Source organism: Amblyomma mixtum, chromosome 10 (genome assembly GCF_055824585.1).
Source record: "Amblyomma mixtum isolate Tamu chromosome 10, ASM5582458v1, whole genome shotgun sequence".
Classification (NCBI taxonomy): Eukaryota; Metazoa; Arthropoda; class Arachnida; order Ixodida; family Ixodidae; genus Amblyomma; species Amblyomma mixtum.
The window spans coordinates 115,594,084-115,607,289 of record NC_143021.1 but is presented as its reverse complement, the minus strand read 5'-3'; the positions used below and the strand labels follow the sequence as shown (position 1 = coordinate 115,607,289).

The window sequence follows — 13,206 nt, the reverse complement described above, 5'->3', positions numbered from 1 at the left end:
CGAATCTGTACAAAATCGCTCAGCTCGTTTCATTTCCTCAGCCTATTCTTATCATGTAAGTGTAACTGAACTAAAACGCAGTGCTCATCTCACAACCTTAGCGAACTGCCGAAAAATTTCCAGACTGTGTCTGTTTCATGAGTTCTATTATACTCCATTGCTAAACTCCATTATCAGCCCCGCACATCGCATCTCCAATCGCCCAAACCACGGGAAGGCCATCTATCCTCCCCCTGTCCGCACTTCCGCGCATCTGTCGTCGTTTTTCGCTCACACAGCAAGGGACTGGAATGATATGCCAAACGCCATCGTGGAGCAGAACGACTCATCATCATTCAAATCGTTCACCGAAGAAATATACTGCTGAATATTCCACCCTCTCATGTAATACCCGTTGAATGGGGACTTTGAGGTACAAATAAATAAATAATGAATAAAATAAAATGTTCCCGAGTAACTGAGTAAACGCTCTCAGAGTTTCGGTTTTAAACTTCTGCTTTCAAACCTGAATTCAGGTTGCTTAAGCTATGGCATCAGTGCACTTAGTACAAGGATCTGCATACGACAAGGAGTCACTCGCAGTCTCGTGCACCGCGATGCCACCTTCGTGCGTTGATGCATGGCAAAAGCTCCGATAGGATCGGGCATTTCGCATTATTTGTGAGTAAACGTTGGAAGTGATACATATGCACTGTGTACTGCAAAGCGTGAGAAGAAAATTTCCCGCTCTAGGAACTGTCTTTAAAGGCGAATGACACCAAGCGAATGAACCTTCCTGCCATTCACTTTTTCACGGCATTCGGCTTTCTCAAAGCCATTGCCTCAATCTGCTTGACAGAGTACACATTGGTGCTACTTATAAAGGCTGTAGATGTTCTTGATTAAAAGCGTTTTTATTACGTTTTTCAGCACTAATGCATGTGATAATTAAAGGTAACGCTGTTCAAATGAACGGCCGCGCAACGACAACGGCACAAGAAGAAGGACTTCACATACGCATTGTAGCAACTGTTTATTAGACGAAAAAGCGGCACACTTACGATCCTCACCTCAAACATGTGACAGCGCATTATCGCTCCGAACACAGCCAGTGACAGGAAGTCGGCATGAAAACAAGACTGCACACATGTAATCGCAGGACCCTTTTTATCCAGTGCGTATAAAGTGCTAGCGGCACTAGCTTCTCATAAATGGGTTTAGAAACAAAAGAGAATAAAAAAAATCTCAGCAAAAGCAGTGTCATACATTGGAAGCAAAAACAGTCAGAAACGTGAAAAAAACTAATACAAAAGCAAATAAGAACAAAAAGCCGCCACTACAACCAACCAAGCACCCACAATTTAGTGCGCACAATGCTGGACATAAAACAAAGGTTTCTCGAGCGGTACATTGTTTCATGCATGGCATCATTCAGCAGTCTCCAGCTTGATTCAGTCATTCGTGATGAAGCTCTAAGCGTTGCTGAATACGAAAAATCCCATTATGAGCTCGTCCCGCGCCAGAAAAGACGCGGCACCATCTTCCTCGTCGAAGGAGAAAGTTAAAAAAAATGCGAGACATGCGGTAGTTTAACAAACCTTTGATATTTGATATAACAAAACGCTGAACATTCAAAACAAACCAGGCAGAGCACTTGCTCCATTCACCTTGGGTATTCGTTTCCTTTGGGAATTGTGTTCGTCCTTTTGGGGCCAAAGCAAATTTCCGGCGTGTTATTGCACTGGGCAACAGAGGACATTCAAAATCTTGCGCGCCCTACGAACGAAATACACTCCACGCGCGCCGCAGGGTAGCTGCAGCAGACGACGCACCTCACGCGGTGCAGCGGCATGGCGTGCCCGTTGTTTTATCGACGGGTTTCCTGGAACTTCAATACGTTAACACTTTTTCTCGTGGTGCAAACCTAAAAAAGGGTCAACCACTACTGCAAGCGGGCCACGTCAACGATGTCAGTGAGGCTGTGCATGTTCATGGCTCCGAAATCGCGGGAAAATGCATACCGCAGACAAGAATAAACGCAGCAACAAAACATGTGACGCTTAAAGGTAAGTTTCGTTCCTTCTACAGCACTGTACAGGTGCTATAAACAAATGTGTTATTCCAGATGCCAACTTACACATTTTTATCGGTGTACTGGTGTTTTAGATTGACGGAAGCCGAGGAATCCGCAGAGCTAGCTGTGACTGCCGCGCCGGCGTGGCGGGAAAATGGAAGCACATGGCGGCCGTTTCTCTCTACATTCAGCAGTAGCTCCTGCACAGGCCAACCACGAGTTTGGAGCCTTCCGTCATCGCGGAAAGCTTACCTGAAACTGTCCAAAGTTGATGAGCCGAGAAAGGAAAACGGTAACTTGTTTTGGTCACGCTCTCAAATGCAATCACCACACGCGTTCTGAAAGCAAGATCGCTTGATGGTATTTGCGAATGTGCATTAATATAATCTTATTTTACTTTTCACTGAGTGCGAAAAACATTGATCTCTGCCATGTGCTGACGTTTTTCGCGGACATCAAGTGTCCGTTGACCGACATGCTTCGCGAAGAGGCACTACCCAACGACGAGGTCGCCCCAGCCGCTTCCAAATGCTCTGAAAAGGAACTAAAACTTTTTGAATGACCCACAAAACGAGGAAGCTTTCATTTTATTTTATTTATTTATTTATCTATAAATACTGCTGTCTCTGAGGAGAGACATAGCAGGAGTGGGTAAATACATTAGTAAAAACAAATAACATGGGTAGCATAGAAATAGATAATACAGAAGTATTAAAAACAGATCGACAGGTCAAATTGTCAGGCAACTGAACAACAAACTCTTCAACTGGGAATAAACGAAGTGAGCCGTCCAATCCATTCCAAATTTTAACAGTTAGATGGAAAAATTCTTGTAATTCATTGTTATGAATTACAAGAAAGCGGAGGCAGAATGATTTTTAAACGACTTAATTTCCCGAGAGGTTTGGGTAATTTATATTTTTTATTCAGCATGTCACTAATCAGTAAGGAAACATTTTTTCAAAAGACCGAATTACTATTAAATGATCTTGTATCACGATGCTTGATATCCAAATCATGCAGGCTCTTAGACGTTCAGCAAGGAATATATCCCAAGTGCGTGATGGTGGATGCAAAGGACGTCAAAGAGAACAGAACAGAACAAAGACAGACAGAGGCGTGTGGAATAATGAAAGATTCTGGAGAATCACAGCCCCAAAGGTATATCACTAGTGTTTAACTTCTCTTTTCAGCAGCACAGAACCTCTTCTTGTGTTCATATGCACGTGCCAGTGCTAAAAGAGCTTTGTTGTTTTCTTCTGCAGGCACACAGAGTACTGACCTGCAGTGAAGAGCTCCTCTACGACTGTGCTCAACGCATTGACTCAGAAACTTAGTTCACTGGTCCTGCGTTACAGTATGGTTTGGCAAAGGAGCCAGAAGCGAGAAAAAAATTTGAGGCTGAACATGGTACAAGAGTCTCCCATTTGGCCTTTTGGTATGCTTAGACGATTCATGCTTGGCGTGCTCTCCAGACGGAATTTTCAAGTAAGCATTTGCCTAAACATGTTTTGTCGTTGACTAAACAAAATGTTATTTCAGGGATCAAGACCGGGAAACAGTTCTGCTGGAAATAAAATGTCCTTACAGCAGGAGAAACCAGAAATTGACAGAGAGGCCGTTGCTGAAGTACATGTGTGGCGACAAAGACTTGAATTTAAGATGCAGTCACCCATATTACACACAGGTGCAGTTAGCCTGTATGTTCTTGGCCCAAAAAGTGATACTTCTGTGTACACTCAAGTCTGGACTCCCTCACAATTCCTGTTGTGATGGTCAATAGACTCTTGTCTTCGGCAGTCTCAAAGTTGCGTCAGTTTTATTTTCATGATTTTTTGAAGGCAATATCCGAAAGCAGAAAAATGTCATATTTTTCCCCAAGCAGCGCTTTCACCGGCTCCAAGGCTGAGCAATCGTTTATTACATGTGGATGGAATACATTTTATTTATACTATTTACAATGGCTCCACTCCAGTCATTTTAGACAGTCGCATGTTTAGTACCGCATTCTGTACTGAAACAGTCTGTCAGTGAAATAAACAGTTTAAATCAAGGGTAATCCTGTGTTGCGTTCATTGTTTGTCCTCCAGCCTTTCCAGCAAGTTGAAGGTAACAGTTTGAGCTCATTGCAGCTTTAGACAATACCGTGCAGCATTTCCACAGTGCCGGGACAAAAAGGAAGACATAAATCTTCTTTCTAGGCCCCTAGCACCACACAGATGTCACAACGCAAGCAACGGTACAGCAGTTTTGCTGATTGCAAGAGCAAAAACATAACAGTTCTACTTTGGAAAAAGTAATCGAGAAAAAAATAGAAAAATAATGCATTGACCAAAAAACACACTCACAGTGCCGTAATGAAACAAACATGAAAGAACGGATTGGATTTCGTTGAGCATGAAAGGGAACGAAAATACACTCATTGCTGGGACAGAAAAAATAGGTTTCATTGTTTTTGAAAAACAGACAAGCTTGGAGGCCGTTCCAGTATTTCAATTAATGAAAGATGGATGAAGAAGGGACTTACCATGATGGTAAAATTGTGCCATAGTTCGTCCGAATTTTTGTTTTAATGAAGGATGAAGTATGAAGAAGGGACTTACCATGATGGTAAAATTGTGCCATAGTTCGTCCGAATTTTGTTTTCGTGAATATGTGTTAGAGCACTTCAATATTGGTACAACGCATCAGTCACTACAGTCATTCTTTGCATCTGTCGCGGTGGCTCAGTGGTTACGGCGCTCGGCTGATGGCCTGAAAGACGCGGGTTCGATCCTGGCCGCGGCGGCTGAATTTCTTTGGAGGAGAAATTCTAGAGGGCCGTGTACTGTGCGATGTCGGTGTACGTTAAGGAATCCCATGTTGTCGAAATTTCCGGAGCCCTTCTCTACGGCGTCCCTCATAGCCTGAGTCGCTTTGGGACGTAAAACGCCAATAAACCAATAAACTAGTCATTCATTGCAAAGATCCCAGGCTTAACATTAGTTATGGCAGCAACCACGTGGAGGATTTCGTCAACATATCCAGCCAATTCATGTGGAATTCTGTTAGTTAAAATTTGAGATATATTTTGTCGTTGTATCACTCGCTCTACATGAATGCGTACCGATGCTGTTTGATAAGTCGCATCCACTTCTGACTTAGTAAACTGAGGACTTGTTGCAAAAGGTGGCAGTACCAAAGTTACTTGCTGTGCCCAAACCCCAGTCCTAATGTCTGGAAAGCCCTTGGCGGCCAATATAACGTAATCGGGTTCCACAAGAGACCATAATTTGCCCTCAATGGTGATTACTGCATCTGTGGTCCTGCCTCCAAAGCCCTCAAAAATGAATGTTATCAACCCGTTAGGAGCTATGCCAATTAGATATTTCAGTGTATTCCGTTCTTTGTAGTTGGAATGCCACAGGTTACGCTTCTAAATGCCTGGTGGGTTTTCTGTTTCAAGTTCTATGCAGTCAATAATAACTCTACACATGGGGCAGTGCTCACGAAAGCTAGCTGGCATTGTTCGTTGTACAGCTGACTGTAAGGGCCAGTATATCCAGGTCTTTGTAGCTGGTTTGAGGTTGGATAAAAACTGATTTGAAAATTCAAGCAACTGTCGAGCTGCTAATAGAAAATAATATTTCTAGAAAGGAAAATGGAAGGCTATGTTTTAACTTGATCAAAAACAACAAGAGCCGGCCTTCAAAGGAAAGTTAATTCACCCGTTGTGTTGAGGCAGGAAGAACACTAAGCAGAAGGGCAAAATTTTCAAAAGGGGTTCGAACCCGACCGCGGCGGCTGCGTTTCCATGGAGGCGAAACGCAAGAGGCGCCACCAATCTCCAAAAACATGCTACCTGGCCGCCATGATACGCGCCGTCAGCTGAAAGCCCAAGCACTAGATGCCACATACCTTGCCGACGGACACGCAATATACGTAGATGCTGCACGGCAAAGTGCAAACACATACGTGGCTTGTGCAACCACGCCACAATCTACTCTCGTCACCGCCGCCACAGTAGTAGCTCACTCTCCGACAGCGGCAGAAGAAACCGCCATCGCGCTGGCCATCGCTGACCCACGTACGCGCACAGTCCTAAGCGACTCCAAAAGAGCGGTAAAAAATTACTCGGCAGGTTTTATCTGCCACCCCGCTGCACGCATCCTTCGCGGCTGCACTCTCGACCATAAGATCAACCTGGTCTGGGTACCCGCCCACACGGGAAACTCTGGAAACGAAGGGGTCGACCGACAAGCCCGAGGACTAACCAACCGGGCGGCCGGCCCCACGGGCCCAGACACTCTTGCCGAGGCTCCCCAGACCTTTGCCGAAATTACCAACCTCTACAGAGAGATGAGACGCCAGTTCCCGCCTCCACACCCCGACTTGAATCGAGCGCAAGACAGCTTGCTCCGCAGGTTGCAGACGCACTCCATCCTTAGCCATTCTAGACTTTCACTCATCACAGACGGGGAATACGACCCCGTCTGCCAAAATTGTTACCAGGGAGAAATCGCCACCCAGGCACACATCCTCTGGGGTTGCGCGGGAAATCCGCCCCCTCGAACCTCACTGCCAGCTCCCTCCGAAGACGGATGGAACCAACTCCTCAAAAGGCCAGACGAGAGCATCCAACTGGCACTCATTTCGTGGGCCCAGGAAGTCGCCCCCACCTGGGGGCCACACCAAGCCCACCTGCCCTAAATCCCGCCCATCGATGGCAATAAAGTTGATTCTCTCTCTCTCTCTCTCTGCTGTGCGATGGCAGTGCACGTTAAAGATTCCCAGGTGGCCGAAATTATTCCGGAGGCCTCCACTACGGCACCTCCTTCTCTCTCTCTTCTTTCACTCCCACCTCCCTCCCTTCCCTTACGGGGCGGTTCAGGTGTCCGCCGAGATATGTGAGACAGATACTGCGCCATTTCCTTTCCTCAAAAACCAATACCGATTTACCGCTGTTAACGAATGCAGTGCAGATTCATTGTTACACAGCGCTTTAAACCCACTGATGTAGGGCTGGTTATGCACTGGGTCAATGGCCTTGACACAAAAATCGATATCACTCGCAGTTCCTTGCTCCACTGTAGATAATGTCTTGCGGGATACAAAGCACCTTGCAATGCAATTAGAAGCGACTGAGAGAAAGATAAGCTTTCCAGTAAAGCACTCCGGTTGATCTTCTGTCATTGTAGATGCCTGCATTACAGAACTGCCAATAGACGCCACATTTTCAATTCTGTGAAACTCCAACATGTATAATTCATCACTAGAGAAAAAGAAAAGTCTTACATAAAATAGCCTAAATTCCGAAGGTGCAATTTCATTAGCTTTTTGTGCGGAGTAATCAATGGCAGAGACAGGCGAATTAAGGTGTGGGGCAGGATCCTAATGCCTTCCTGCAGCTTTCTTCCTTCGCCTTTCCATTTGCCTAGAAACGGTATGCAAGAATAAAATTCACAATGTCCATCCACAGCCTGTCTTTAACTGGAAGGCTCAAGCACTAGAATTATACATGTTGGAGTTTCACAGAATTGAAAATGTGGCGTCTATTGGCATTTCTGTAATGCAGGCATCTACAATGACAGAAGATCAACCGGAGTGCTTTACTGGAAAGCTTATCTTTCTCTCAGTCGCTTCTAATTGCATTGCAAGGTGCTTTGTATCCCACAAGACATCATCTACAGTGGAGCAAGGAACTGCGAGTGATATCGATTTTTGTGTCAAGGCCATTGACCCAGTGCATAACCAGCCCTACATCAGTGGGTTTAAAGCGCTGTGTAACAATGAATCTGCACTGCATTCGTTAACAGCGGTAAATCGGTATTGGTTTTTGAGGAAAGGAAATGGCGCAGTATCTGTCTCACATATCTCGGCGGACACCTGAACCGCGCCGTAAGGGAAGGGAGGGAGGTGGGAGTGAAAGAAGAGAGAGAGAAGGAGGTGCCGTAGTGGAGGCCTCCGGAATAATTTCGGCCACCTGGGAATCTTTAACGTGCACTGCCATCGCACAGCAGAGAGAGAGAGAGAGAGAGAATCAACTTTATTGCCATCGATTGGCGGGATTTAGGGCAGGTGGGCTTGGTGTGGCCCCCTGGTGGGGGCGACTTCCTGGGCCCACGAAATGAGTGCCAGTTGGATGCTCTCGTCTGGCCTTGAACACTCTACGGTTTAGTGGAACACGCGTGTACCTTTCAAATCGTCTGCTTGAGCCAGGACGTTTGGCGCATGTACGAATGCATGAAACTATGAAAGAGCGCGCATTCTGCTTGGATATTTTTTTGTTTTATATTTTTATTATTATGTGGTAACATTTTAAGCCATCTTGTATACTTCTTGTATACTGACGGGCAGATGCTTGGATGATATGAAGGATGACCTTCTTCGCTGGCCTTGACATTGCCTACAAAATGTTTACTGTATATCCTTGAGTTTTTCTTTGGATGCCAACGCATCCCATCTTCACTGCGTCGTAAAAATGGAAAAAGAAACTGAGTAGAAAGGCACTGTGAAGGAGTTCATGCTAGCATAGCAGCACGCTGACGGTGCCTAAAAAGCAATAAACGCAGTCTCCTGAGCCCATAATATAACCTACAAACAAGTGCAGTAAGAACCCGAGTAACATGCGAAGGCTGCCGCCGAAGCGCTTAACACGACCTCCTCAAACGTTTAATGAGGTTAGGAATTTACAAAACAAGATCAACCGCATTTTAAAGATAAAACACTTGAAAAGGACACAAGCGCGGTGGTGTGGAAACACGCGTATAGTTCGCTGTGCTGGCGTCGTTGTGAGAGCGCCACGGTTTCGTGTAAACAATGCCAGGACAGACGTGAATATCGTACTTGACCGCCTTGGTATATATTCGTGCGGGCGCTTCTACATTTGCGTTAGTGCTCGTTCACGGCACGGCAAAAGCAATCTGAGCTTTTTTCTTCATGCAGTTCCTTCAAAACGATATATAGAAACACCTGTGAGCGCCGACTTCTTTACTATATTGTCATTGATATTGATAAGAAACAGAATTTTACTTCTGACGACGAACTAGCTGTATCCAAAGCTGGCGCCGTTCTTTCCCCCAGGGTCGCGATGGGAAGAAAAAAAATTTGGTGCCTGGTGAGTTGCAGTACATGCTGTTACATTCTACAACACAGCAATTTTTGTTTTTGGGACGCACACCCATGGAAACGCAAGCGCAAAAGCAAGGCGTCTCGACAAAACAGCGGCGTCGATGTTACTTGGTCTGCAGGGCAGGGTAACCTTTGGGTACATTTTAAAAGAAGCCAAATCTTCAGCTGAAAGTAGCCAAAAGTAGCCATGTCATTCAATCTTAGCGCCAGATTATGAATAAAACTGTTATCAAAGAGCCATAAGCGTTAGCACTTTGAATCAACGCAAGAATTAGAATAAAGAGCACAAAATTTCTGCCGTCTTCAAGCAGCAGGTATGTTACGAACAAATAAATTAATTAATAAATGCTCAGTGCAAATAAGCAGTGTGATTTTGATTTTGCGAGAGCAATTTTTTCACGTTCTAGCCAACAACCCAGTAGGACATTGAAGTTGTTTTAGCCTTTTTTTAGATGAATTTAAGCGCACACGAACACGTACACAAGAAGAGGAAACACACAGGACAGGCGCTAACACACAGGATAGCGCATCTCCTGTGCTTTTCCACTTTTTGTGTGCGTGTTCTTGTGCGCTTAAATTCATTTCAAAATAAGCTATGCTCCATCTAGCCCAAACAAAAGTTTTGTTTTATCCTTGCAGCCGTAGATCGAACTTGATTCGTGGAATCACCATTAGGAAGTCGAGCTTTATTTAGTTGCGAATCTCTTTTTTTACCAAGTTAACACAGGAGAAAACGCGCTCAAGGCCTGAGTTGGAAAACCAGAGACCAAACTTTGGCGGCTTATTGCACCAGCTGTTGAAAAAGGGCATTCCCAGCAAGTGTCTTTGCACGATCCTGCCATAAGTGCCTTAAGTTACTCAAACATGATACGTGATCAAGTTCACGCGAATTGTTTGCAGTTGCCGCATTTCTGACTCCAGCTCGATGGAGGAACATCCAAAAAAATGCTGCGGCAGCTTCAGTATTCCTTCACGTCTTTTCGCGCTTTCGTTGTCATAAAGATTGCTGACATGCAGCCTTCGAAGTACAAACGAGGCATTTCGAAGACGCTGCAGGAGTTGTATCGCTATTTGCCTCAAGAACTGACATCAGCGCTTCCTCACCGCTCCTTTGTCTAGTGAAACCTTCTTTTTGAGGATGTCACCTTTTTTAGAGTCGAGCCGCGCGCGCATCCTAGCCAAGCGTAGGGGTGCCTCGATGCGCGCCGACCCTGCCGGCGGGGATGCTGCAATTAAAAAACAATTTCTAGTAAATTCGCCAAAATAACAGTTCTAAGTAGCCAGAAAGTAGCCAGGGAGCCAACATGAAATTTTCGTCGCCAGACTGGGTTGAAAAGTCGCCAGTTTGGCGCAAAGTAGCCACGGACGGCAAACCTGCTGCGGGGCTTGCTCGACTGCAGCCCCCATGCAGCGGACGCTTGGGCCGCAGCTAGGGGCGCCCTCGTCGGCGCCGTAGTTACATCCGCAGGGTGCTTTGGGCAAGCGCATACCGTCCATTTCGCGCAAATTTCTCACTTCTAATCACTAGTCTTCCTTCTCTCTCCCGAAGAAATTAAATATTACGAGAAACAAGGCAAAATCACCTATCACGCGCCACTTTCACCACTTGGAGTTAAGGTACCGAAATCCCTCCATGTGCGTAGCGCTTCGGGCCCGCCAGCGGCAGAGCACCGTGGCTCAAGGCAAGCAGTGCAAAGAACAAAATTTATTTTTCGACCGGACGCGAGGACTAGCACGTGTTCCCAGCATGTGGTCTCCAATAGCCATCTCCAAGAGCTTCGATTCCGAACGCAATGAGGGCGTCCTCCGGAACAGGGTGATCCCTCGAATGGAAAGGCGGTAGAATGTGGCCGATTGAAACCGCGATATTTCCCATTTTAAAGTGACATGCTATTCCCTTTTCAAAGCTGTATTCTGAATATCTGTACTGAAACTGAAGATATTAATACTATCTGAGTCCAAAATAGTATGCTCATTAGGAATTCACCCAAAAATTTTGCGCTTGAAATCTAGACAAAGTGATAGCAGTACTTTATTAGCATCCATATGTTATTAGATGCGGCTGATCAGCCAAAGGAGCAGGCGGCGCTAGCGGAGTCGTCGAACATCCTTTCATCGTACCACGGCGCTTTCTCTCCCCGTATGCATGACGCATCGTAAGTCTTCAAAAGTGCGTCTCCCGACCAGTGTTGCCACAGCGGAAATCAGTTAATTTCCGTATATGTTAGATTCAATTGTTTAAACACGTTTTCTGTCTACGATATGGGTTATTCATTTATTACGGTATGATACACTGATAAAACAGAAGTCCCACTCTCGTAATAACAAAAGCCAAGGGGGTAACGACCTCAAGTGACCCGCAGGCCGCCGGCAACCGACGGCACCGCCGAACAAGGATATATACTGCTCTAACAAGGATGCACTATAGCCTAGCCGTGTATCGTTGTGGAACGTAAACAGGACATCGCTGGCCGCGAGCAAGGGGAACAAAAACGAGAAGGTTTATTCATCTGTCACTTATATAACGCAACAGGGAGAGGGTGTGCTTCCTTTGCGCTGAAAGCATCCTGTTGACGTCATGCACTTTCATCCTCTGCGTTAAGAGATCCCTGGGAGTCCTGATGCCGCCCCTGGCGCAGTGGTGGTGCAGTGGTCAGGCGACGCGCACTGCCCTGAGATGGCAGGTGCTGCCATCGGCGGGGCATGTGTGAACCAGGTTTTTGTTCCTGAGGAACCTCTCTCGACCAATCAGCAAATGAACTGCCATGGTGGTCGGATTGCACAAAATCCAGCGGGCAGGTTGTGATGACGTCACAATGACGACCTGGGCAGCCCACATGCCAGAAGCAGACTTCAGACAGGCTTGACAACCGTTTCTCGGCGGAGTGGAAGCCGTTTCGCCAGGGCACTGAATGGGCAGATGAACCTTTCATTTTAGACTCAGAGCGTTTCTGATTAGGATAATTCAGCCAAAGGGCGGCATTTTGGGCCTCCCGTTTAATTTTCTAGTGACGTGATTGCGGTTTTATTTTGAGCGAAAGCATGAGAGCCTCACTGCAGCGGACAGACGGCATCGGACCTGGGAAAGACACTAAGGAATAAATTTCAAAGTTGCGGGAGCATGATTCGAACCCGCGGCGGCGAGAACAGATCAGTCCCGCTGTCCGCTACTTTAGACCACTACGCCATTGCCATAGCTTTTTTTTAAATGATATTTGTTACACAAAATAGTAGTAGTTGTAGTAGAAGACCTTTATTCGACCATAATATACAGGCAGAGCATGTCGACGCACGCACGCACGCACACACGCACGCGCACACACACACAAACATACATACAGACGCGCGCGCAAGCGCGCGCGCAAAAGCATCTAGTCTCTCGTCCAATAGTGCCTTGAGGGCTTGTATTATACAGGGTCTGTTCTGAAAGTAGTAGGACTCATTTTTTTTTAATTTATTCAACACAATAGCACAAACGATTAGAATTTTTGAAAGTAGCACCCTTCCGCACCTACACGCTGCTGCCAGTGAGTTTTCCAGTTTTCGTACGCCTTCAGGAACACCTGGACCGGAATGCTATTTAGTTCCCTCGTCACGGCCTTTTGAACTGTCTCTACAGATACGTGATGTTTCCCCTAGAGCGTCGATTTTATTGTCGGCAATAGAAAAAAGTCTGGCAGTGCAAAGTCGGGGCTGTAAGGGGCCTGAGGCAGCATTGCCGCTTTTTGCGGGGCAAAAAATTGGAGTCCTCATTCACACGATGAAAAAGATCCCGGCAGATCGCTTTCCGGTTGGCCTTTTGCTCCTCTGACAACACTCCCGGCACCAACTTCGCGCACACTTTCCTCATGGCTAAGTTTTCTGTCACGATCTCAAAAACTTGAGTTTGAGGAATGCCGAAGTCATCAGCAATCATTCTGATACTCATCCTACAATGACTGTTCAGTAAATGTTTCACTCGCTACACATTTTCGTTGGTCTTGCTGGTCGAAAGGCGTCCGTAGCGGTCGTCGTCTTCCTCTTTTTCCTGACCTTGTCGGAGC

The 13,206-nt window shown here is 46.1% G+C and overlaps 1 protein-coding gene and 1 pseudogene across 2 annotated transcripts in view; one reads left to right on the top strand and one right to left on the bottom strand.

Moving 5' to 3' along the window:
* LOC149326731 (putative cytochrome P450 12a4, mitochondrial) overlaps window positions 1-13,206 on the top strand; it is an 81,620-nt gene that overhangs the window by 22,432 nt on the left and 45,982 nt on the right. The gene's annotated exons all lie outside the window — the stretch shown is intronic.
* LOC149326732 (uncharacterized) lies at window positions 5,001-7,225 on the bottom strand (annotated as a pseudogene).